We start from the raw sequence: 26,588 nt of genomic DNA, 5'->3' as shown, positions 1-26,588 counted from the left end.
TAATGTTGGTATTATGGATGACTTCGTCATGTGTTGCATTGGTTTTGTCATTGATGTCAACACTTATCCTTTTGGAGGTCTACATTGTTGATTTGGAACTCTGGTTATATTGGTTTGTTGATGCACCGACACATTGGGTCCCGATATGGATATTGGCTTATGCATAGTTACCGGTATATGTTTCACCTAGAGATCATTTGGTTATGCTAAAGACATGGATTGGATATATGGATTTGGCATTTTGCATATTGGACTAATTAGGTTCACATATTTGCCTTAATCGATAGATAGGTCCAAGTTATGAATCAGTATGGCAAATCATGTTCCAGATCAGCATGACATGTTTTGGAAATGATTTATTGATTGGATAATGTGTAAATGTATTGAGGATGACATATTGTATTGCACCAAGACTTATTTTGTAATTTATTTAAATGTAATATCTTCTAGTAGCCAACCTACTCATGAGGCCTTAGGTTTTGTATAAATAATTGTAAGATCTTATTTGGAAGAAGTGTGTGTGTGTGTGTGTGCGAATGTATTGAAAATTATTGTGAAGAGAAGATCCTTGTGTGAATCACGCAGATATTATCTAAAGGTTGAAGCAAAGGTTATGAAGGTATTTGGTCCTCATGCATAGAGCTTAAACCGGTACTGAATCTGGCATTGTAGATGTTAAATTGAAGTAGTACATTGATTATTAGATTTAACCATCCAACTATGTAGTCATTGTGACTCCTAATTTTGTAATTGGGCAGTGAGCTCTAGGCAGTTGGCCTTTCTATATGTGCAAACCCCATTATTGTATTCACTTACTATCTACAGTAGCATCATCTTATTGTGGGTAAGGTTTTCCACTATGGTTTTTCCCCTTATAGGGTTTCCACTTCAAAATCTCTATGTCATGTGTTGTTGATGTTGTTTTCCTTTCTATTTCATGCATTAAGTTGTAGCGATATTGCTATAACTATTAATCTGTTTTACCAACACTGGGTTTCAAGTTGGAATAATTTGTTTTGGGTTATAATTTATTGACAACTGATTCAGCCCCCACTCTCAGTTGTCTTTCTTGGTTCTTAACATTTGGTATCAAAGCATAGTCCTCTTTTTGCAAAATCGTAACAGCTTGAGGAGATCCTATGGTAGCACATACCTTCAGGAAGGACAATGCCAAACTTGATGGAACTAACTATGGTATATGGAAGATCAGGATGGAAACACATCTAAACTGCATTGGAAGAGATATATGGGATGTTACAAAGAATGTCTATGTTGCTCCTAATCAAAATAACCCTAATCCATCGACCTTGGCTAAAGACTTGGAGAATGATTGCAAAGAAAGAGAAGCACTTTTAAGTGCATTATCAGATCAATAAATCATGGGATTATTAGATAGATCTACTGCAAAAGCTATTTGGGATAGCCTGGAAACATTGAATGAAGGAGATTCCACTATCAAAATTGCAAAACTAGGATGTTACTAGGTCAGGTATGAAAATTTAAAAATGGATGAAGATGAAAGAATTTCTGCATTTATGGAAAGAGATAATGAAATTGTTTTAGGAACACAATGTTGTGGAGGATCTTTAAGTGAAGATGAAATTGTTTCTAAAGTACTAAGAGCTTTGCCTCCGGCTTACAAAATGAAAGTGACAACTATTAATGAGTTGAGAACATTGCCTAATACATCAATATCTAGAGATACTTTGGTTGAAAAAATTTCAGCATTTGAGCTTGAATAATTTGGTCTTGTTGCTACAGTCAAGACTAATATATCCTTCAAAGCATCATCATCATCATCATTAGAAGACAAAGCTGATTGGAAAGCACTTTATGCAAAACAACTTGAAGATATCAGAAGAGAAAATGAAGAACTTGAAGCACTATTTGCAAGGAAGATGCCTAAAGGTCCAATAGGAAGTAAGTATGAAGGTAAAGCACCTTTCAAATGCTTTAGTTGCAATAAAGTTGGTCATATGGTGTCTAGGTGTTCTGATAGATATTCAAGACTAAGAGATGAGGCAAAGATAAAATATAAGCCTAACCCTGAATATTAGAGATACAGATTTAAGAAAAATAGAGATAACTCATGTTACTATGTAGATGAAGGTGTTACAGATGACTCTAATGAAGATCCAATAGATAGTGGATGGGCATTTGTTGCAATAAAAGAAGACCAACCGGCACCTATTGTCAAACTGGTAGAGCAAACATTAGCAACAAAAATTGAAGAAAAGGATGAATGGATCATTGATAGTGGATGCTCTCATCATATGACTGGTGATAAAATCAAATTCTTATCATTACAGGAATATCATGGAGCTCAAGTAAGATTTGTAGATGACAAAGCTTGTTTAATCAAAGGAAGAGGCACTATATCTTTGGATGGTAAGCACAAGAATGAAAATGTTTATTATGTTGAAGGTTTAAAGCATAATCTTTTGAGTGTTGGTCAGTTAGTGGGAAAAGGATTATAACTACAATTCAAGAATGGAAAATGCAAAATCAAACTGAACTGGATTGGAGATTGCAACCGGTAATCAGACTAAAGGTAATATCTTTCATTTGAATACCAACGATAAGACATTTTTGATTGCTTAGATTGATGAAAGTTGGTTATAACATAAAAGACTCTGTCATGTGAATTTTGATTGCATTGGAAAGATCAGCTCAACCAAGGCAGTAATGGATTTACCTAAGATTGTGAAACCTCATAATCTGGTATGTAAGGAATGTCGAATGGGAAAACATGTTAGAACAACATTTAAGAGCATTTATGAGAAATCCAATAATATTATTGATTTAATTCATACTAACTTATGTGGTCCAACAAGAACTAGAAGTCTTCAGGGTGATAGATAATTTATCCTAATAATTGATGATTATTCTAGAGTGTGTTAGGTTACTTTTCTTATGAAGAAATCATAAGCTTTTGGGAGATTCAAGATATACAAGGCAATGGTAGAGAATGAAACCGGAAAGAAAATGAAATGTTTGAGATCTGATCAAGGAGGAGAATTCACATCTAGGTAATTAAATGCATACTATGAAGAGAATGGAATCAAAAGACAACTATCAACACCCTAGACACCCCAACAGAATGGAGTTGTGGAAAGGAAAAACATAACTATACTAGATGCAACAATAACCATGATGAGAAAATCTACCTCATATGTACTAGAGAGGATCCATAAATACAATGATTTATACTTTCAACAGATCTCATATCAAAGGTGAAACCGGTAAGAACCCTTAGGAACTATGGTTCGGTCATATTGGTGGGGTTCACCTAGTTTGCTAACACTTCACCTAGTTGGTGTTGCTCAATTCCACCAACTCTCTAGGCCTAATTGCACTCTAGACCTCCAAGTCCTTCTCAATCTCTTCTAGGGCTTTATTCTTAACCATTCCAAGGTGTTTTCTTCAAGTTTTTTAGCTAGGAACCCTACCAATTCACAATGCTTCCCATGTGCTCATCATGGTTGTCTGGGCTTCAACTTGTCAAATTGACCTCCTCCTGATATGAGTTGATGCAGAGGTGTGGAGGTGGCTACTAACATGTTTTTAATTCCTTTTGGGTCCATTAAAGTTTTTCTCTCTTTTCTCTCCTTACTGATTTCACCATTTTGCCTAGGAAAGGGCTACAAGGAAAGAGCCCCAATTAGGCCTCCAAAATCCAGTTTTCTAGGGCTTGGAGGAAAATAGTCCAAAAGACCCCAAGAAAGTTTGTATTTTATTCAATGAATCATATAACCTCAAGTGATTTTTGTGTTTTTTGTTCCTTAGTCCACTGTACAATGTCCTAACCCCAAAATGAGGGTTTTGAAGGGTTTCTAGGCCTTCTAACCGGCAATGACTAGTCAAGTTGGTGTTTGGGAAATAAATGACTTTTTCAAGGCTTCCCCTTGCATTGGAAACTCTATCCCAACTTCATGGACCCCTCCAAAAGCTTAAATGGTGGTTTGGCATTCACCCCTACACTTTGCACATCAATTTCACCCTATCTCCTCTAGTCGGGTTGCTCCTGGACTCGCCTAGATCAAGGTGACAATCACATTAAAGGTCATCTAAAACACTTAACCCTGCATATGTACACTATACAAGTGGTTTCCCTTCATGTCCCAATAGGTTGTGATGGTAGCACTTGTGGAAATCATGGGGCAACCATTTTACATAAAACTGCTATATACAAGCCAAAACTGGTTGTTTGCAAACCAAAACAAGAAAACACTAATAAAAAATATCTAAAAAGCTTGAAATGAAACTAAATTTTTTTAAGACACCAAATAAACTCAATCCATTACTAGATCAATGGATTCAATCCATTTTCATTCACAAAATGAGTAAAACAAGCCAACATGATGCCAACTAGTCTGAAAGTGAGTAGTTTCAGATTATTGAACTTACAAAGAAAATACTCCAACCTCCATAACCATGCAAGAGAGGGTTCTTATAAAATTTCCCATGTGTGGATTATTTCTAGGGAGTTGGACAATCCCTAACTCCATTGCTAATCAAATTAGGACAAAAGTTGTCATGACAACTTTTTGCAACGTTGGACTTTTGCACTTTTTGGCCTTCTCAACCTATGAGAACTATTCTAAGTCATCACTCATGACTTTTAAAACATTTCTAAGACTAATTAAACCCTCTCTAATTCCTATACCAATTTTTGACACTTTTGACCATCAATAAGGTCAACTACCCACTCAAACTACTATTTATGCACAAAATGCAAACCTAAGAAGAATTAACTCAATACTAGACCTACATTGACTCTAAACACTCAATCTTGGACCCTCCTAGAGTCCTTATTCACTACTTGACTTGGCTAGGGTCACTACAAGTCAAAATTGAGAAAACAATACTAGCCTAAGTCCTCGGTGCTCCTGCACCATTCTCCCAAACAAAAGAAAATCATGTCACCTCCTTGGGAATCAGATTGTGATCAATGCCTAGCTTCTTAAACTCTATCTCTAACACCCATTTAGCTTCATAATCATCATACCCTTCCATTTGATTAGGTGCTCCCAATAGGTTTTATGCCTTGTCTTCTTAGCAATCCTTGAACTCAACACCTTCTCGGCCTTTGGATTTGTTTTGGCTGGTAACTGAAGGTTGTTCACATCATCTGATACCTCTGAGTGATTGCAATCTGAACCTTGAATTGGTCTCTTGTAGGCAACTAAGTCTGCTATGTTGAAAGCTGGTGACAAACCTATGTCACTAGGTAGGTCCACCTTGTATGCATTTTCTCCATACTTGGCTAGAATGGCACATGGACCCAACCTTCTCACTAGTAACTTGTTAGGTAGTCCTTGTTGTAGCCTTTCTTTGTTTAGGTGCACCATGACAAGATATTCCACTTGAAATTGTAGGTTCTTCCTTCTTTCATCATCTTTTTTTTTATTTTGCTTGTGTTCTCCATCAAGGCTTGCTTGACTGATTCATGTACCTCCTTCATTGATTCAGAAAAATCTTTTGCATATCCACTTCTTGTTGCTGCACTACCTAAGTCTCTCAACTCCAAAATACCTCTTGGGTGTACACCATAGACCACTTCAAAAGGGCTCTTGTCAATAGTCCTATTCATGGTGTCATTAAATGCATATTTAGCTTGTGAGAGTACTTGGTCCCATGTCTTACCATATTCCTTGGTAAGGCACCTCAACAAGTTTCCTAAGCTTCTATTCACCACTTCGGTCTGCCCATCTATTTAAGGATGGTAGGCTGATCCAAAAGAGAGGTTGGTGCCAATATTTTGCCAAAGTGTCTTCCAAAAATGACTCATGAACTTTAAGTCTCTATCTAAAACAATGCTCATGGGTAAACCATGTATCCTTACTACCTCTTTGAAGAACAAATGAGCTATTTGGCATGCATCATGAGTAGTCTTGCAAGGCACAAAGTGAACCATTTTGCTAAATCTATCCACAATGACATAAATGCTGTCAAATCCCTGCTTTGTCCTTGGTAAACCTACTACAAAGTCCATACTAATGCACTCCCAAGGTCTATTTGGTATGGGAAGAGGTTGGTATAAACCGACATTTGTAGAAGTACCTTTGGCCTTTTGGCAAACTATGCAAGTCTCCACATACTTCTTTACATCTTGATTTATCCTTGGCCAATAGTAATATCTCTGAACCAACTCTTGAGTCTTATTGACTCCAAAATGTCCACTAAGGCTTCCATTATGCTTCTCTTGTATGAGATTTTCTCTCATTGAGCCTCTAGGCACACAAAGCTGCCCACCTCTAAACAATAGTCCATCTTGCAAAGTAAAATCAGAATACTCACTATGGAAATTATTTTGATACTCCTTACACACCTTGTAGTCATTTGAGAAGTCTTCATCCTCTAGGTATAAGTCTATTAATCTATCAACTCCTATGCTCCTCAATTGGATTTCTTGGACTGTCAAAAGTTTCCTTCTTAATGCATCAGCAACCCAGTTTAACTGTCCTTTCTTTTGCTTGATTGTGAATGTGTAGGCTTGCATGTACTCCACCCATTTCATGTGTTTATGAATGAGTTTGTCTTGTGAGTTTAGAAATATCAATGCTTGGTTCTCCGTATAGATTACAAATTCCTTAAGAAGGAGATAGTGTCTCCAGTTCCTCAAAGCCTACACTAAAGCATATAATTCCAAGTCATAAGAAGAGTATTTCCTCTTTGCATCACTTAGCTTCTCACTATGGAAGGCTAGTGGTCTTTCTTCTTGGCTTAGGACAACACCTACTACAATATTGCTTGAATCACATTCCACTACAAAAAGTTTCTCAAAACTAGGCAATACCAACACCAGTTGAGTAGCTATCTTCTCCTTTAAGGTTTCAAAACCTCTATTTTCTTGTCCATTCCACTAAAACTTTGCCTTCATTCCACCTCTAATGGTGTTTAACATTGGTGCACATATAGCACTAAATTGCCTAATGAGCTTCCTGTAGTACTGAGCTAGTCCATGGAAGCTTCTCACCTCTATAGCTGACTTAGGAGTAGGCCAATTTAGTATGGCTTCAACCTTTCTAGGATACATCTTGAGGTTTCCTTGAGACAACACAAACCCAAGGTAAACCACTTCTTGCTTAACAAATTCACATTTCTCCAATTTCATGGTTAGCTTTTCATCATACAATATTTGCAGTACATCTTGCAAATGATTAATATGATCTACCCTATCCTTACTAAAAATGAGAATATCATCTAGATATACCACCATAAATTTACCTATGAAGTCCCTCATCACCTCATTCATGAGTATCATGAAGGTTCGTAGAGCATTGGATAAGCCAAATGGCATTACAAGCCACTCATAAAAACCCTCTGTTATCTTGAATGTTGTTTTCCATTCATCACCCTCCTTAATCATAATTTGGTGGTATCCACTTTTATGGTCAATCTTGGTAAAGTACTTGGCTAATCCTAAACAATCCATTAGGTCTTCTATTCTAGGAATTGGAAACCTATATCTAATGGTGATCCTATTTATAGTTCTAGAATCAATACACAATCTCGAAGTACCACCTTTCTTTGGGGCTAACATGGTAGGGACAACACAAGGGCTAATGCTTTTCCTAATTAGGCCTTGGTCTAAGAGCTCTTGGATTTTCTTGGCAATGCCAACATTTTGCTGGGGAGTCATTTTATAAGCTACCTTGTTAGGTAAGGATGCTCTAGGAATGAGGTCTATTTGATGGCTTATGGTTCTTTTAGGAGGTAAGGTGGCTGGTTGCCCATCACTCACTATGCCTTTGAATTTTTTCAACAAGTCTTGAACCTCTATTGGCAATTCTAGCTTCTCTTTCTTGTCTTCCTCTTTAGGCTTCATTACTAGTGCAAACCCTATACCTTCACCTTCCTCAAGTGTCTTCAAGAACTGTTTTTCACTCACCAAAAGAACATTAGGACCGGCTGCCCTCTTTTCAACTTCGTCAAGGATAGACTGAATCTTGAATGTGACTCCATCTTTTTTGAATGAATATGCATTCTTGGCTCCATCATGAATAGCTTGTCTATCAAATTTCCATGGTCTTCCTAATAGAATATGCTATGCATCCATGGGTAGGACATCACATAACACTTTGTCCTTATACCTCCCAATGGTAAAATCCACCTATGCTTGCTCATTAACTAGGACCTTTTGGCCTTTGTCCAACCAAGTGACTCTATAAGGGTTGTTATGAGGTATCCTTTGCAATTTGAGCTTACTCACTACCTCTTCTGACACAATGTTGTCTGTTGACCCTGAATCAATGATCACTTTGGAAACATTGTCCATAATCTTGCATTTGATCCTAAATAATGACCTCCTTTGGCTAGGCTCTTGTCTGACCAATTCTTTGATCAAAGTTCTCCTTATCATCAAGTTGTCACCTACTTCTGATTCTAAGGAAAACTTTGAGGTCTTTCTGCTTGAAGACTCTTGTTGAAGATAGTTCACTCTTCTTTCACTATCTTGTGATGATGAGCCCTTCTTTGGACACCTATATGTTGGATGATGAAGCTGGTTACAATGATAACACTTCATTGTTGCAAAATATGAGGAACCTCTACCTTGTCCACTAGATCTTCCTCTAAAACCACTATTTGATCCCCTTTGTTTATTGATTCCTCCTTTACTAGTACCACTCTCTTGCTGCTCAGTGAGTTTAGATTCACTTTGTGTTGTTTGTTCAGAACTTTTTCCTCCAAAGCCTTCCCTATGACCTCTATTGTCTTTTCCTCTACCTATGCCCCTATTGCTACTTGAGTCATGTCTTCTTTTCAATTTTTCCTCCACTTTAAGGGAAAGTTGATTGGTTTGATGAACTATCTTTGGGCTCATTAGACTAATTTCTTCTTGGATGTTCAACCATAGACCATTTAGGTACCTAGCAACTTTGAGACTCTCTTCTTCCACTGCATGAGATCTAAGCCTAAGTTTGTGAAACTCCTGCATATAATTACTGACATCAAGGTCTTTTGTCTTAAGTTTTGTCTCTTCCTATGAATTTGCACATCATAGTCATCAGGGAGATACACTTCTTTGATTTTGACTAACATCCCCTTCCAAGAAGAGATGGGTGCTTTGCCCATTTTCATCCTCTTATCTTTCACAAATTGCCACCATGTGAGAGAAACTCCTCTCATCCTAGACTTGGCTACCTTAACTCTCTGGGCTTTAGTTATGCCTTTACATTCAAAATGGTTCTCCATGCCTTCTATCCATTCTAGGACCACTTTTGTTTGCATCTTAGCAGTGAACAATGATAACCCTTCTAGTGATTTACCACTCAAGGCTTTCAATGCCTTCAGGAAAGGTTCTTGTTCTAAAATAGGATTAGGTTCAGGTACATTGTCCATCTATGACACTTCTTTACCCTTCCCTTCTTCTCCTTCAACCTTTACCAACACTTCATCTACCTTGGTTTCAATTGCACCAAGCTTACTCTCCAATTCAACCAATTTTTCTTTCAGGAGTCTATTCTCCTCCTCTTGATCATCTACTTTCTTTTCCAAATCTGCATTAGTCACCATGCTATTGTCTCCTATAGATTACACTGAGGACATCAACTCTTCTAGCCCAAATCTTATAGGCTTCGATACCAATTTGGTGGGGTTCACCTAGTTTGCTAACACTTCACCTAGTTGGTGTTGCTCAATTCCACCAACTCTCTAGGCCTAATTGCACTCTAGACCTCCAAGTCCTTCTCAATTTCTTCTAGGGCTTGCTTCTTAATCATTCCAAGGTGTTTTATTCAAGTGTTTTAGCTAGGAACCATACCAATTCACAATGCTTCCCATGTGCTCATCATGGTTGTCTAGGCTTCAACTTGTCAAATTGACCTCCTACTGATATGAGTTGATGCAGAGGTGTGGAGGTGGCTACTAACATGTTTTTAAAGCCTTTAGGGTAAATTAAAGGTTTGGTTTCTTTTCCCTCCTTACTGATTTCACCATTTTGCCTAGGAAAGAGCCACAATTAGGCCTCCAAAATCTAGTTTTCTAGGGCTTGGAGGAAAACGGTCCAAAAGACCCCATAGAAACTTTGGATTTTCTTCAATGAATCATCTAACCTCAAGTGATTTTTTTGGTTTTTTTTCCTTACTCCATCGTACAATATCCTAACCCCAAAACAAGGGTTTTGAAGGGTTTCTAGGCCTTCTAACCGACAGTGACTAGTCAAGTTGGTGTTTAGGCAATAAATGACTTTTCAAGGCTTCCCCTTGCATTGGAAACTCTATCCCAACTTCATGGACCCCTCCAAAAGCTTAAATGGTGGTTTGGCATTCACCCCTGCACTTTGCACATCAATTTCACCCTGTCTCCTCTAGTCAGGTTGCTCCTCGACTCGCCTAGAACAAGGTGATAGTCACATTAAATGTCATCTCCAACACTTGTCCCTCCATATTTACACTATACAAGTGGTTTCCCTTCATATCCCAACAAGCCATGATGGTAGCATGTGTTGAAATCATGGGCAACCATTTTACATAAAACTGGTATATACAAGCCAAAACTGGCTATTTGCAAACCAAAACAAGAAAACACTAATACAAACTATCTACAAAGCTTGAAATGGAACTAACAACTCTATAACACACCAAAGAAACTCAATCCATTACTAGATTAATGGATTCAATCCATTTGCATTCACAAAATGAGTGAAACAAGCCAAAATGATTCCAACTAGTTTGAAAATGAATAGTTTCAGATTGTTGAACTTACAAAGCAAAGTATCCAACCTTGGTAATCATGAAAGAGAGCATTCTTATAGAATTTCCCATGCGTGGAATCTTTCTAGGGTGTTGGGAAATCTCTAAATCCATCGCTAATCAAATTAGGACAAAAGTTGTCATGACAACTTTCAAACGTTGTCATGACAACTTTCAAATGTTGTCATGACAACTTTTTGCAGCTTTGCACTTTTGTACTTGTTGGCCTTAGCAACCTATGAGACCTTTTCTAAGTCATCGCTCATGACTTTTAAAACATGTCTAAGACTAATTTAACCCTACCTAATGCCTATACCAATTTTTGACACTTTTGACCATCAAGAAGGTCAACTACCTACTCAAACCACTATTTATGCACAAAATGAAAACCTAAGAAGAATTAACTCAACCCTAGGCCTACATTGACTCTAAACACTCACTCTTGGACCCTCCTGGATTCCTTATTCATTACTTGACTTGGCTAGGGTCAGTACAAGCCAAAATTGAGAAAAGACTACTAGCCTAAGCCCTAGGTTCTCTTGCACCACATATTCCTACTCTTAAATATTTTAGAAAATTTGGAAGCAAATGTTATATTAGGAGAGATAAGTCTATTGAAAAATTTGATCCTAGAAGTGATGAAGGAATATTTCTTGGTTATTCAACTAGAAGCAAGGCATATAGATGTTATAATAAAATATTACATGAAATCATTGAAAGTACTAATGTGAAGATAGATGAACATTTTAGAGGAGAATCAAGATCTATAGGTTCTGAACCGGTAGTAGAGTTGATTATAAATGAATTGACATAGATTGCAATAGAACAAAATGTAGAACTAGTCACACTAGCATCATCAAAGAACTCAATTGTGACTGAAGAACAACTTGTGAATGGAAATCAGAATAAACCCAGCAATGTAAGATTGAATCACTCAGAAAATCAGATAATTTGAAATAAAGATCAAGGTGTTATGACAAGAGGAAGATTGGCAAATGAAGAGGTATGTTTAATTTCTCAAGTTGAACCAGCATCAGTTGTTGAAGTATGTCAAGATAAACATTGGATAAAAGCAATGGAAGAAGAATTAGAATAGATTGAAAAGAATAACCATTGGACATTAGTTCCCCGACCTAAAGACAAAAATATAATTGGAACTAAATGGGTATTTAGAAATAAACTTAGTGAAGATGGTGAAGTAATCAGAAATAAAGAAAGATTAGTTTGTAAAGGTTATTCTCAGAAAGAAGGAATTGTTTATAATGAAACTTTTGCACCGGTAGCCAAAATTGAAGCAGTAAGATTATTTCTTGCATTTGTAGCTCACAAGAACTATAAGGTTTATCAAATAGATGTAAAATGTGCATTTTTTAATGGAGATCTTGAAGAAGAAGTTTACATTGAGCATCCTGATGGATTTTCATTAACAGATGATAAGGATATGGTTTGCAGATTAAGAAAAGCTTTATATGGATTGAAGCAAGCTCCTAGAGCTTGGTATGCTAGACTGGATAAATGTCTTTTAAAGATAGGATACACAAAAGGTAATGCTAACAGTAACTTGTATTACAAAATTACCAATGATGATATTTTGGTTATTGAAGTATTTGTGGATGATATCATTTTTGGAGGAGAAGAAGAGTTATGCAAATATTTTGCTAACAAGATGCAGGAAGAATTTGAAATGTCTATGATTGGAGAGATAAATTTTTTTCTAGGTTTGCATATTTCTCAAACAAATAAAGGTATATTCATTTGTCAAACAAAATACTTGAAGGAAATTTTGAAGAAATTTGGAATGGAAAACTGCAAACTGGTAAGCACTCCTATGACTACAACTGATAAATTGACATCAAAAGATGATTCAGCTCCTATAAATTTGATAAGGTACAAATCTATGATTGGAGGTTTACTATATTTTACACAAACTAGACCTGATACAATGAATGTAGTATGTATTGTTTCAAGATTCCAAAACAATCCTAAATAAAATCATGAAACTGTAGTAAAAAGGATTTTTCGGTACCTACAAGGCACAACAAATATTGGTTTATGGTATCCTCAGGATGACAATTTTGAGTTATGTGCATATACAGATGCAAATTGGCCAGGAGTTGTGGATGACAAAAAGAGTAGCATTGGTGGAGCATTCTTTCTTGGCAAAAGATTAATTTCATGGATCAATAAGAAGAAGAGTTGCACATCATTATCTACAATAGAAGAAAAATATGTTTCAGCAACAACTAATTGTACTCAGATATTATGGATCAAGAAAATGTTGAAGGATATCAAGGTAAAATGCAAAGAATCGGTAATTATTCACTATGATAACTCAGCAGCAATAGATATATCAAAGAATCTGGTATTTCACTCTAAAACAAAGCATGTTTCTATTAAGTATAATTTTCTAAATGAAAACATTGAAGCAAATGAAGTGAGATTGGTTTATGTGAACACTAAAGAGCAAATTGCAGATATTTTTACAAAGCATTTGCCTAAGTAAACGCTTTAATATCTCAAAGAGAAGCTTGGGGTACTCACTCCACTGACAGAGACTTAAATGATAAAGTTTGGCATCAAACCGACAGGGACTAACAAAAAAATCATTTTCTGGTCTTGATGAAGGAGAGATACTGCTCAGGGGGAGTAGTTAGCTGTATGTTATGTTTTTATTTTTTAACTACTTTGGCATTTGATGTCAAAGGGGGAGAGATGTCTATGGAAAAATATTGTTGTACTTTGAAGATTCGGGAGAGATATATTTTTGGGGAAGAGATGTATTTTGGTTTTGGTTATACTATTTCTGTTTTTGGTAAAAACTCTATGATTGATCTATTTAGAGGAGATTGTTGGCATTCTATTTTGGCACTTAGATGTTTTTCCATCTAGTGTTGCCATCAATGCCAAAGGGGGAGATTATTGGTATTATGGATGACTTCAACATGTGTTGCATTGTTTTTATCATTGATGTCAACACTAATCCTTCTGGAGGTCTAGATTGTTGATTGGCACTCTAGTTATATTGGTTTGTTGATGCACCAACACATTGTGGTCCTAGTATGGATATTGGCTTATGCATAGTTACTGGTATATGTTTCACCGACAACTCAAAAAGTTGATGATGATTTGTTATCATCTGGTGATCATTTGGTTATGTTGAATACATGGATTGGATGTATGCATTTGGAATTTTGCATATTGAACTAACTGAGTTCACATGTTTGCCTTAACCGAAAGATAGGTCCAGGTTATGAACTGGTATGGGAAATCATGTTCCAGATCAGCATGATACATTTTGGAAATGGTTTATTGATTGGATAATGTGTAAATGTATTGAGGCTAACATAGTGTATTGCACCAAGACTTATTTTGTAATTGATTTAAATGTAATATCTTTTAGGAGCCAACCTACTCATGAGGTCTTAGGTTTTGTATAAATAATTGTAATATCTTATTTGGAAGAAGTGTACATGTGTGTGCGAATGTATTGAAAATTATTGTGAAGAGTAGATCCTTGTGCAAATCATGCAGATATTATCTGAAGGTTGAAGGAAAGGTTATGAAGGTATTTGGTCCTCATGCATAGAGCTTAAACTGGTATTGAATTCGGCAATGTAGATGCTAAACTGAAGTAGTACACTAATTATTGGATTTAACCATCCAACTGTGTAGTTAGTGTGACTCCTAATTTTGTAATTGGGCAGTGAGCTCTAGGCAGTTGACCTTTCTGCATGTACAAACGCCATTATTGTATTCACTTACTATCTACAGTAGTATCATCTGATTGTGGGTAAGGTTTTCCATCATGGATTTTCCCCTTAGAGGGTTTCCACATCAAAATCTCTATGTCATGTGTTGTGGATGTTGTTTTCCTTTCTATTTCATGCATGAAGTTGTACCGATATTCCTATAACTATTAATCTATTTTACCGACACTGGGTTTGAAGTTGGAATAATTTTTTTTGGGTTATAATTTATTGACAACTGATTCACTCCCCCTCTTAGTTGTCCTTCCCAGTTCCTAACAGTTAAGAAAGTATGGAGAAAGAAGACCATGGACCGACATTGTTTATTCAATTCACAAGTGATATCTCCTAAGGCTTAAAGGAGATGCAGGATCTCAGTGGGAGCAACACATTGAATCTATCATTCACCCCCTCAATGAAGAAGGACACATTGAAGGACATGGTGTTGCCAGTATGAAGGAAGAGAATGAGAAGATAAGTGTGCGTAGAGGCTTTCCTAACTACACACCTATAGGTGAGTAATGGATCAATACTGCTCTATCAAAGAATGATGAGATAACAACTCGAATCTTATACAATGTGACACAAAGGTCAGGAGTCACATGAAGGTTCTCTGGTAGTGATAGTGAACTAGTACAAGAGATTGGTATGTGCACGAAGTTACCGACATGAATTCTAATAGGTACTTGTAGGTTATGTAAGACAATGAGGGTGGAGATCATTGCAATAGCCCTAGTAGCATGGAATATGGAGATTATATCTCAGGTGGTATTGGAAAAGACCTAAATGACATATGTTGGTCTGATGGTTGATCATGCAGGCATGAATGTCTTTGGGCTAACCGGTTTAATGTATGGCATGGTGATGTATTTTTATGGTATTTTGTGGTTTCAAGATCACGTCATAGGTTGTGGTGGATATGATGGAGCTAAAGATCATTAGATGATCTCATATGCATAGCTCAACCGGTATGTGGAGATGATTAGAGCCCCTGGTATTAGACCTCACTAGAATTAAGAACCTGAGATGTATGTCTTAGGGAGAGTTCAAGTGGTTATGATGCAAGGCCAACATGCTTGAACTTGAAACGATAAGTGCACTGACCATCCAAACTGCAAATGATGAAAGCTACAGTAGGAATACCCAGGAGAGTTTCATTGTAATGGATATCTACTTGTCATTTGGATGGTTGTATTGATAGTACAATCACATTTGATTCCTAAAGAAATTTGGGATAAAATGGGAGGTGATGTAGTTTGACTGGCAGGTGAGTAGTGTTCACTGACACATCCCTCTGCAATTGAGTATTTTAACAAATGGTATAAAATTTGCATGCTCAATTGGTGTCAATTGATAGTTGAGTCCTCCATCTCAAGTGTTGTAGCTTGAGAAGATGTAACAATGTATAACAATTGGTATCAAAGGAGGAATATTTGGTGTCAGACTAAGGTTCCCTTTGCCATTGGTATCAAAGGAGGAGAGACATCCGGAGAAGAAAAAGGAAAGAAAGAATTGTGTCAGTGCCCAATAAATAAAAGGAGGAATGATACCCTGACAGTGCCCTTTTCCTTTTTTGTCAAAGGGGGAGAAGGATTCTATAGTATACAACATACTACATGCATCAAGTATCCATGGATTAGAGAAAGGAGGAGAAGAATAATGTAGTGTGTCAAATACTACATGAGTTGAAATCAATGCCAAAGGGGGAGATTATTGACATTGGGTTGTCATTGATGTCAACCGGTATGGGATGACTACCAGTATGAGAGATGTATGTGCAACACTGTCATGGAGGAGTAAAAGATGAGATATCCTTGATATCACCTTGTGTTGTAGGACACCGGTAAGGTAAGGATACAAGACATCAACAGGGTAAGGAAGAGAATGGCATTCAGATCGATGACCACTGGTGTTACTGGTACACAAGTTAGTGCCTGACTTGTGTGGTTGATATGAATAGGTTACTAGTACAGTGCATTACCGGTAAGGAAAGGATGTCAACTGGTACAGTGTTGTATTGATATTGGGAAGATAGTGTAACCAAGTGAGTAGCTGCCAATCGACAAAGCTCATGACCAGTGCACCAATAGGATGGGCAAAGTGCTTGAGTGGTTGTTTGTGATGAAGAGGTGGAATGCTATCAAAATCACATTAACACAAGAGGAGAATGATGAACAGGTCATCAATATGTTGAGAGGTTGTAGAAAAACAAGACTCTCACTAGATGAAGATGCAGTCATCATGAGAAGCAATGATTGGTAGTGAATGTGCCCACACCGGATCACATGTGCCTGTTAGAAGATGTGTTGTAGAAACAGTGAAGCCACATGAGTGCACTACAAGATGTAGATTACAAAGGCTCACTCTCACTGGTAAGTGGAACTTATCTCCCATTATGGATAGTGTGCATCATAGATCTATGAGATAAGGAAGATGAGGCAAGGGTAGGTATTTGAAGGTTCACACCAGAACTACCAGTGAATCAAAGGAAGGCTTTGAGTACATGAAGTCAAAGTTATGCATTGGACTGACTATGAAGGCATGTTAAGATGCCGGTATAGATGAAGAGTGATGCATTTTCCTCTTTGACAAACTAGTTGAGATATGGTCAGAGCTAATTAGGGAGAAGGCAAGGTAGATTAGATGCAGTCAGAGGAGAATGGCCTCATTGAAGATGTAGTATGTTGAAGTTTGTTGATGACATGGAGTCATCAAGGGTGTTTATCGATATGCAAGTCAACCAGTAATATGGACAAGGTGAAGATGAAGAAGCCTCCCCATATAATGAAGATGTGCATAAGGTAGGTTAGAAAGAGTGTTGTCTTATTGTGTAGTCCACCAGAAGAGAAGAAGCATGCAAGGCTGATGATAGACCTATTTGAGGGTTTAGCCAACAAGGTTTGTAAACCAGTAGAATAGAAGAACTGGTTGAGTTTTTGGTCAGTGATTCTTGAATCGACACACCGATCCAAGATGGTGGTTGGTCGACTTGGATGCCATGAGGACATGAAGTGGAAAGCATGCAAATGTTGGTGGAAGTATCGCGTAGAGATTGGTGTCTCTATTGTTGTGCATTCAAAATGGATCTTGTGATTTGTGGATCAAATCAGAAGAATGAGCAATTGAGACAAATTAGAGAGTGGTTGGCACCTGGATCAAAGAAAGAAAGACAGACTATGAGAAGACCTTGAGGAGGAAAAAATAGAGGTAATAATGGTTTTTTGACAGATGCAGGTCAAGGTATAGGGCCGAGTTTTCTATATTTGGAAAATTTATAGTGGAAGATGTGACCATGGTGGAGATGTATAGTTGGTTGTCTAGTAGATCAGATTGAACAAGATCTGATTGGATTTGGTTTTCCTCGAGGTTGATGAGGAAACCCTAACCTCTTAATGTTTGAATTGGTTTTTGGTGAGGAAAACCAATCTATAAATATGGAAGCCAAAATCAGAGAAGGTTTCTGCTAGATGAGAGAGTAGAGCTATTGAAGAGAAAAATATAGTGTTGTTGTGAAGTGATCAAGTGTTACTTTTTCATGTGAGAGAAAAGAAGTGTGAAGAAGAACCAGGTTGAAGTGTTCAACCGGTATCAGTGCAAATCTAGTAGAGTCCATATCGGAAGAGCAGAAGTGAAGGAAGTTGTAGTGGAAGCAGACATAAAACCGGCAAAGTATTGTACCGATAAAGTGAAGAGTAGATAGGAGGAGATCCAGTAGAGTAGAATAGAGGAAAGGTGAACCAGTAGAGTTTACTAGCAAACAAAGCAGTAGATGAGAGAAGCAAAAGAATGAGCCGATATAGCTGAGAAGGTGTCTCACTGGGAGATAGAGGTATATGAGATGGTTACAAGATTCACTTGTTACCATAGTATTAATTTTGTATTTGAAGTTATCTTTGTGAACACTGAGTTGTAGCTCAGTGCGAGGGTTGTAGCCCATAATTCGGTCAAGGGTTGTAGCTCCTTGGGTTGGTGCCCTAAATCACGGGTTGTAGCTCCTTTGGGTTATAGCCCATAAACAAGTTAGGGGTTGCATCTTCTTGGGTTGGTGCCCTAAACATTGTAACATAGATTCATTGTGAGGCTGGATTGGAGCACTAGAATCTAGCAGCATTGCTCACCAAGGTTTTTCCCATCTTGGGTTTTCCTCGTACATGCTACTATTATGTGATGGCCCTTTGTGTGTGACTACATTTGTGTTGGTCTCCTCACTAAACAATAAGTATGCATTATGTTAGATCCCATAACCGGTATACACATAGAAGTTAGTTAAAGGGAAAAGTTTGAGAACCACTGATTCACCCCCCTCTCAGTGGTGCATTGTATTTAACAATTGGTATCAGAGCCTAGGTATCCTATTTATCAAGCTTTCTCTCACTTGGGTAGATTCTGGCTTAAGGACACAATGGTTTGTTTAGTGTCAATTGCTCCAGTCTTTGATGGTTCAAACTATTCCATTTGGAGTTGCAGAATGGAAATCTACTTATCTTCTCTAGGGTTTGATGTATGGATGTCGGTTATTAATGGTTTCCCTAAGAATGTCAGTCCTCCCACCGGATCTAAAGAAGAAAGAAGATGCATGTGCAATGAAGAAGCCATGTAGGCTATATTTAGTGGGCTCACTGATGATATCTCCTCACAGGTGGACAAGTGTAAATTGACAAAGAGTCTATGGGATAGACTAAAGAAGCTCTATGGAAATGAACCCTGCACCACTGGATCAGTGTGTGGAAGTGAGAAGAACAATGCAGCAGATACATGTATAGATCATGAAGGCAAATCTGCTAGAAGCCACAACAATGATGATGAAGGAACCCATGTCTTCATGGCTCAAGGATCAAAAGATGAGAGACACACATCTAAAATTGATCATGTTTATCACTCCTACCAACAAGATGTGTTTGGTAGTGACAGTGAAGAAGAAGAAGAAGAAGTAGATCTTGAAGGATAACTTGTAAACACTCTTGATGAGCTCAGTAGAGTGATAAATGAATACAAGTTATTCAAGAATGCTGCTATAGTGGAGTAGAACTAGTTGGCAAAATGCCTTGAAGAATCTGAGAAATGCATCTCTGGGTTGAGGTCTCAAGAAGAAGGCACCAAGGAGTGTCAGTGCAGTAATCTAGCTTCTAAGCTGGAATTAAAAGATAAAGAATATCAGAAGTTTCTTGGACAAATGGAGATTGTCTGAAATGGCCTTGAGAAATGTGAAGATCAGCTCAAGGTAAGAATTTGGTTTGATGGCAGTAGTGATGCCTTGTACAAAATGCTGAAGAGACAAAAGCATGCCAAGGAAACTGAAGGTTTAGGAAGTGGTGTCAGTGAATGCTCCACCAACAAGAATGTCCCCCAAAATGATATTTTGTTTGTCTCCTCTAATGGAGAAAACAAAGGTGAAACCTTCATAATGAGAAACACTCCCCAAAAGAAGGTTGGTCTAACCACAACCGGTGAAGAACTACACACAAGAGTAAAGATTGATGCTGCAAGGAGGAACCATGCAGATACCAAAGGAAAAGGGAAGATAGGAGGAGACAACTTCATGAGAAGTAAAAACATGAGGAGACAATAGAGAAATGATAGCACCCACAGGGAAAAGAAAGTGAGGTAGAAGAAGAGACCAGAAGGAAGGGCTGCATAGAATGGACAACCCAAAATCCATTCTCAAGGAAAGAGAAGTGGAGATGCTAAACTGGTAAGATCTCCCCATGCTTGGCAGAACAAATTTGTATGTCATATGCCATCCTTTACCAGTTATTGCTTTGCATGTAATGCTTATTGCCATAGGGTAGAAGAATGTAGAAAGAGATATAGAAGGAATAATCTAGGATCTCATAGACATCATGCATATGAGAAAAATGTATCCAGGAGTAGATACATACGTGTCCCCTCTCCCAGTTATGCTAGAAATAATCCATTTGTTGTTCCTAATAAAGTAAATATTGTATGTTATAACAACAATGGATCTGGCCTTAGAGCGTTGGAATGTAGGAAGAGGAACCTGCAGTCACATGAAGGCTGATATAAAAACTATCCTCTGCAAAAGGGTGGACATAGAGCATATAGGAATCAGAGACTTGCAAGGAACCAAGGGACAAATGTCCTTGCAGGAGCAAGAGGTCCACCGGTTTCAACTGCTAGACACAACAACATGACCAATAGAAGATGGTCAAACCGATGCATTTTTGAATGGGGATCTTGATGAGGAAGTTTATATGGAGAAACCTGATGGTTTTTCACTATTAGATGACAGAAATATGGTTTGCAGGTTAAGGAAATCTTTATATGGATTGAAACAAGCACCTATAGCTTGGTATGCAAGGTTGGATAAATATCTTTTGAATCTTGGTTTTACTAAGGGCAATGTTGATAGTAATTTATATTATAAGATCACTGATGATGACATACTGATTATTGAAGTATTTTTTGATGACATTATTTTTGAAGGTGAAGATAAGTTATGCATATAATTTTCTAAGAATATGGAGAAAGAATTTGAGATGTCTATGATTGGTGAGATCAAATTTTTCTTAGGTTTACAGATTACTCAGACTGACAAAGGTATTTTCATCTATCAAACTAAATATGGTAAGGAATTGTTGAAGATATTTGGTATGGGAGATTCTAAATTGGTAAGTACTCATATGGTTACAAGTGAGAAATTGACAAGAAAATATGTTTCTGCATTGATAAATCCTACAAGATACAAATCTATGATTAGAGGTATGCTTTATTTGACTCAAACTAGGCCTGACATTATGAATGTAATTTGTATTGTTTCAATAATTTAGAGTGATCCTAGAGAGAATAATGAGATTGTGGTTAAAAGGATTTTTAGATACTTGCAAGGTACATCAAAATATGGTTTGTGGTACCCTAAGGATGATAACTTTACTTTATGTGCATATACAAATGTTGATTGGGCTGGAGATATTGTTGACCAAAAAAGCACTTTCGGTGGAGATTTATTTCTTAGAAAGAAGTTGGTTTCATGGATCAGCAAGAAATAGTCATGTACTTCTTTATCTACTGCTGAAGTTGACTAAGTTGTTTTCACTACTAATTGTACACAAGTTTTATGGATGAAGTAGATGTTGAAGGATGTAAAGGTGGATTGTGATGCACCGGTAGTTATTCACTATGATAACTCCATTGCTATTGATATAACAAAGAATCTGACATTTCATTCTAAAAGAAGGCACATATCTATCAAGTATAACTTTTTGAAGGAAAAGGTGGAAGCAAATGAAGTTAGACTGGTTTATGTGAACACTAAAGAGCCGATTGTAAATATTTTTACTAAAACTTTGCCCAAGGAATCATTTGAGTACCTAAGAGACAAATTGGGAGTTTTTTCCCCTCCGATAGAGACTTGATTGATGCGGTTTGGCATCAGTTCGGCATGTAGTATCAGAGATAGTATTCATTCCAATAATGATGTGGGATGCTACTGCTCAGGGAGAGTAGTCAGCTTTGGGATTCAGTGGTTTATGTTTTTGCTTTGATATTTTTGTCACATTTCTGGCATTGATGTCAAAGGGGGAGAGATATTGATGTGAAAAAGAAAAAGAAAGAAAAAGAAAAAGTCAAAGGGGGAAAGATATGATTAAGAAAAGTAAAGGGGATAGATATTGACATTTAGAGTTGTATGTGGGAGATTGTTGGCTATCTTCCATTGGGGGAGACTTGTTTGCCATTTCTTGGTACTTAGATGTTTTCCACATCTAGTGTTTCCATCAATGGAAAAGGGGGGGATTGTTAGCCATTTGGTGGAATTGATTATGTGTTGCATTGATGTTTTGTCATTAATGCCAACACTAGCTATTTGGATGCTTTACCAACACCCTTCTGGTCTCAGTAGGTTCAGTGGATTCTAGATGTTTTGGATTCGACATGATCTGGTAGGCTCTAGTATAGTTTGGTGATGGAATTGGATTTTTATGATACTCATGCTCATATTCGGTTAGTTGGTTTTGGTCTGGTGATTGGATTCTATCCTTCTTACTTAGAAGCTTAGTTTTTGGTTTAGGCGAGGGTTTCACCGACATAGCTTTTGATGAAGATCTTTGATGAATTACATAAGTGGTCTTGGTGTAGCTTCTGGTGGATTTTCAGGATTCTGTTGGTGATCATTTTCAAGACTTGGTGGATGGAGATCATTGTTGTAAGTGTGTGGACCTATACTAGGTCCCAGTTGATCTAGGTTATGGACCAACTTTAATGTAACGTGTGGATTGGACCTCTTGATGTGTTTCTAGGATGTCTTATGCGTTGGATATTATTTGTTTGGTCTAAGGCCGACATGATTTGTAATTATGTAATTGGTTTATTATCTGGTGGCCGACCTAATTGTTTATGGTTGAGGGTTTGTATATATAGATGTAAGATCTCATTGTAGATCATTATGGTTAGGTTAGAGGTCATGGTCAAGGAATGTAATATGTGAATAATGTAATATCATTTAGGAAAAGGATTTGGTTGATCATTGGAGATTGAATTGGGATTATGTAAGAGGTTCAATCCTCTGGTATTGAGCTTAACCGAAACTATACTTAGGCATAGGTGATGCTATCTTTTGCAGTTCAACACTTCTCCAGATTGTAGTTTGTATTTCTATGTAGTCAATGAGGCTCCTTTTGTGATGAACAATGTGCTCTAGGTTGTTGGTCTTCCTACAAGTGTAGGCCCCTCAATTATAGTTCACATACTTACTGCAAAAGTATTATCTAACTATGGGTAGGCTTCCCACCATGCTTTTTTCCTTTACCGGGTTTTCCACATATAAATATTGGTGTCATGTGGATGGTCTTTATTCTGTGATTATTGTTTATGCTTAATTGGTTTAACTGCTATTTCGGTATTAATGTTTTGGGTTCCATTATTAAAGTTTTAAATTTCTAATAGTTCTCGTAATCTGTGACAACCGATTCACCCCCCTGTCTCAGTTGTCTTTTGGATATTTGAATTGTCTAACATCTTCCTCTATTACTCATAACGAATTTTTTGTTTTTCCTTTAGATATGTTTTAATTTCTATCTACAACTCCTTTCTCTCTATCTACTACATGAATTTTCCCCTGATATTCCTTTTTAGCCCTCTATTCTTCTACTCTTAGTTTTGGCTCTTAGTTATCTGTTATTCCATCTCCCTTACATTTTATGTACTGTCAATCAATCTATTAGAATGATGGTCTACTTCTTACTCTAGAAATATCCTGTCAACCATTTGAATTTACTCTCCTCAAGATACAAAAAGATTTGATCAAGTTCATTTTCTTTGCAAACTATTGGCTCCCAGCATTAAATGCACTCTTTCGATCTTCTATTTCAATTTTTTGCATTTAGATTCAATCAGTCATACAACTACTATTTTTAGTAGCTTTACCTGCTCATTTGAGGACTTCCCATCGATTGAATATTTCAAATTTTCTCAAGCCACTAAATCATTTGATCTTGTCTCTATTCTATAGTGATAGCCATCGACATGATTAAATGCATCCTTTCTTTCATTTGTTTCCAATCTCTACGATCAGATTTCATTAGGTATCAAATTACCATTTTTTGTATTTTCATGCAATGACTCTTTGTCAACATTATTTCACTCTTAGCTTGATAACTTGCCTATCAAATGGACTTCATGTGGTTGGTGTAACATTCATCCTATCTCTTCGACTAACCAATGTCTCTTTGTGTAGTACAAAGGCACTTTACCAAATACTCAAATAGACAAAATGAAACTCTTTTTGACAAATAGCCTTCATATTTAACACATCTACATATCATCTGTGTCAATAATCCAATTTGACTATTGTGGAGACTTCAAATACTTCTCCCTAGATATGTGGTGTTGGGTTGCAACATCACGACTTGGCTTTTGCGTACATCATCAAACCTTATTGTTGGCAATAGGGAGGAATTGATTATGTGTTGCATTGATGTTTTTTCATTGATGTCAACAATAGCTATTATGGTTGGTTACCGATAGAAGATCTAGTGTTACCGGTAGAAGGGACTATCTATTGGACACTTCCGACATGTTTGGATCAATGAAGTATGTTTGGTTTTATGTGTTACATGTCTTTGGAGCATTTTTTTCTCAGTTGGTATTGACTTGGTGATCTGATGCTATCATACACTCTAGTAAGCCTATACCGGTAAGGGTTTAAGGTTTTACCGGTAGAGCTTTTATTTAGAATATTTGACAAGACACATAAGTGGTGTTGGTGCTGCTTCTAGATAGAATTCATGATACAGAAGGTGATCCTTGATGGTGCCTCAACTAGTTGGAGACATTGCTTTGATGTGATAGATCTAGATTAGGTCCGGTACCTATGTAGGTTATGGACCGGTATCATGTTAACGTGTTCTATACACGTTACTAGGATTATTTATGGATTGGTTATTGTTTCTTTGGTCTAAAGCTGACATGGCATATCATTGTAATATGGATGTATGTAATGATCTTATTGTAATATCTTTTAGGTGCCCGACCTAATTGGTTAAGGCCTTAGGGTTGGTATAAGTTGATGTTAGATCTCATTATAGAATATATTGTGGTCATAGAATGAAATATCATATGCGAAGGAGATTTGTTTGATCATTGAAGATCGAATTGGGTTTATGTAAGAGGTCAAAGGCCTTCGATATTGAGCTTAACTGGGACTGTAATCAGGCATGGTAGATGCTATCTCTGGTAGTTCATTCTTCTTGATTATTGTCCAATTATTTTGAGGTGGTTATAACCTCTTTGTAGTCAGTGAGACTCATTTGTAATGAGTGGTGTGCTCTAGGAAGTGTGCCTTCCTGCATGTGCAAGCCCCTCATTGTATCACATAATTTCTATAGAAGTATCATCTGACTGTGGGTAGGCTTCCCACCATGGTTTTTCCCTTTACCGGGTTTTCCATGTACTAATCATGGCATTATATGGTATGGTTGCATTATGTTGATTATCTATTTCATTCTTAAGTTTTAATCCTTACCAATATCTATTTCTGCTATTCCAGTATTCAATGTTTATGTGCTCTGGATAAAGGTTATAAATTGGTTTGATTGATATAATATTTTAACAATAGATTCACCCCCCCCCCCCCACTCTTAGTTGTCCACCTATTATCCTAACAATTGGTATCAGAAATTTGGTCCTCTTTTGCAGAAGCTTAACCACTTGAGGTAGATCCTATGGCAACTAATACTTCAAATCCACCGGCAATTATTTTTCAGAAAAGAAATCCCTAAGCTTGATGGAACAAATTACAGGATATGGAAAATCTGAATGGAGACTCATATTAGATATCTTGGAAAGGATACTTGGGAGATCATCGAGAAAGGATATACACCTTATGATCTGACATCTAGCAACCATGTTCCTACAGACTTGGGCAAAAAGATTAAAAATGATTGAAGAGATAGAGAAACCCTCCTATGTGCACTTACTGATCAAAAAATCATGGGATTGACTAATAAATCATCTGCAAAGGTTATGTGGGATAAATTGCAAACTCTAAATGAAGGTGACCCTACTATCAAAATTGCTAAACTTTATGGTTACTAGGTAAGATATGAGAGCTTGAAGATGGATGAAAATGAAAGAATTGTTATATTTATGGAAAGAGTAAATGAGATTGTCATGGGAATTCAATGTTGTGGAGGATCTCTGAGTTAAGATGAAATAGTTTCCAAAGTCTTCAGAGCCCTTCCACTAGCTTACAAGATGAAGGCAACTGGAATTAATGAATTGAGAATAATGGCAAACACTTCAGTTAACAAAGACATTCTAATTGGGAAATTATCTGCTTTTGAGCTTGAAGAATTTGGACCTTCTGGAGTTGCCAAAACTAAACCCGCTTTTCATCCATCATCATCATCTACCGGCAAGAGTGACTGGAAAGCCCTATATGCAAAAGAATTGTAAGATTTGAGGAAAGAAGATGAAGAATTTGAGAAACTTGAAGCCTTATTTGCTAGAAGAGTATCTAAGGGACCGACATGAAGTAAGTATGAAGGAAAAGAACCTTTTAAATTTTTTGCATGTAATAAGATTGGTCATTTTTCATATAGATGTCCTAAAAGGAATGCAAGATTTGAAGAAAGAGTTAAGAAATAATTTAAGCCTAATCAAAACAAATATAGATTCAAGAAAAAAAAAC

This window comes from Cryptomeria japonica, chromosome 3 (genome assembly GCF_030272615.1).
Source record: "Cryptomeria japonica chromosome 3, Sugi_1.0, whole genome shotgun sequence".
Lineage (NCBI taxonomy): Eukaryota > Viridiplantae > Streptophyta > Pinopsida > Cupressales > Cupressaceae > Cryptomeria > Cryptomeria japonica.
Note: the sequence above shows the minus strand (reverse complement) of the source record.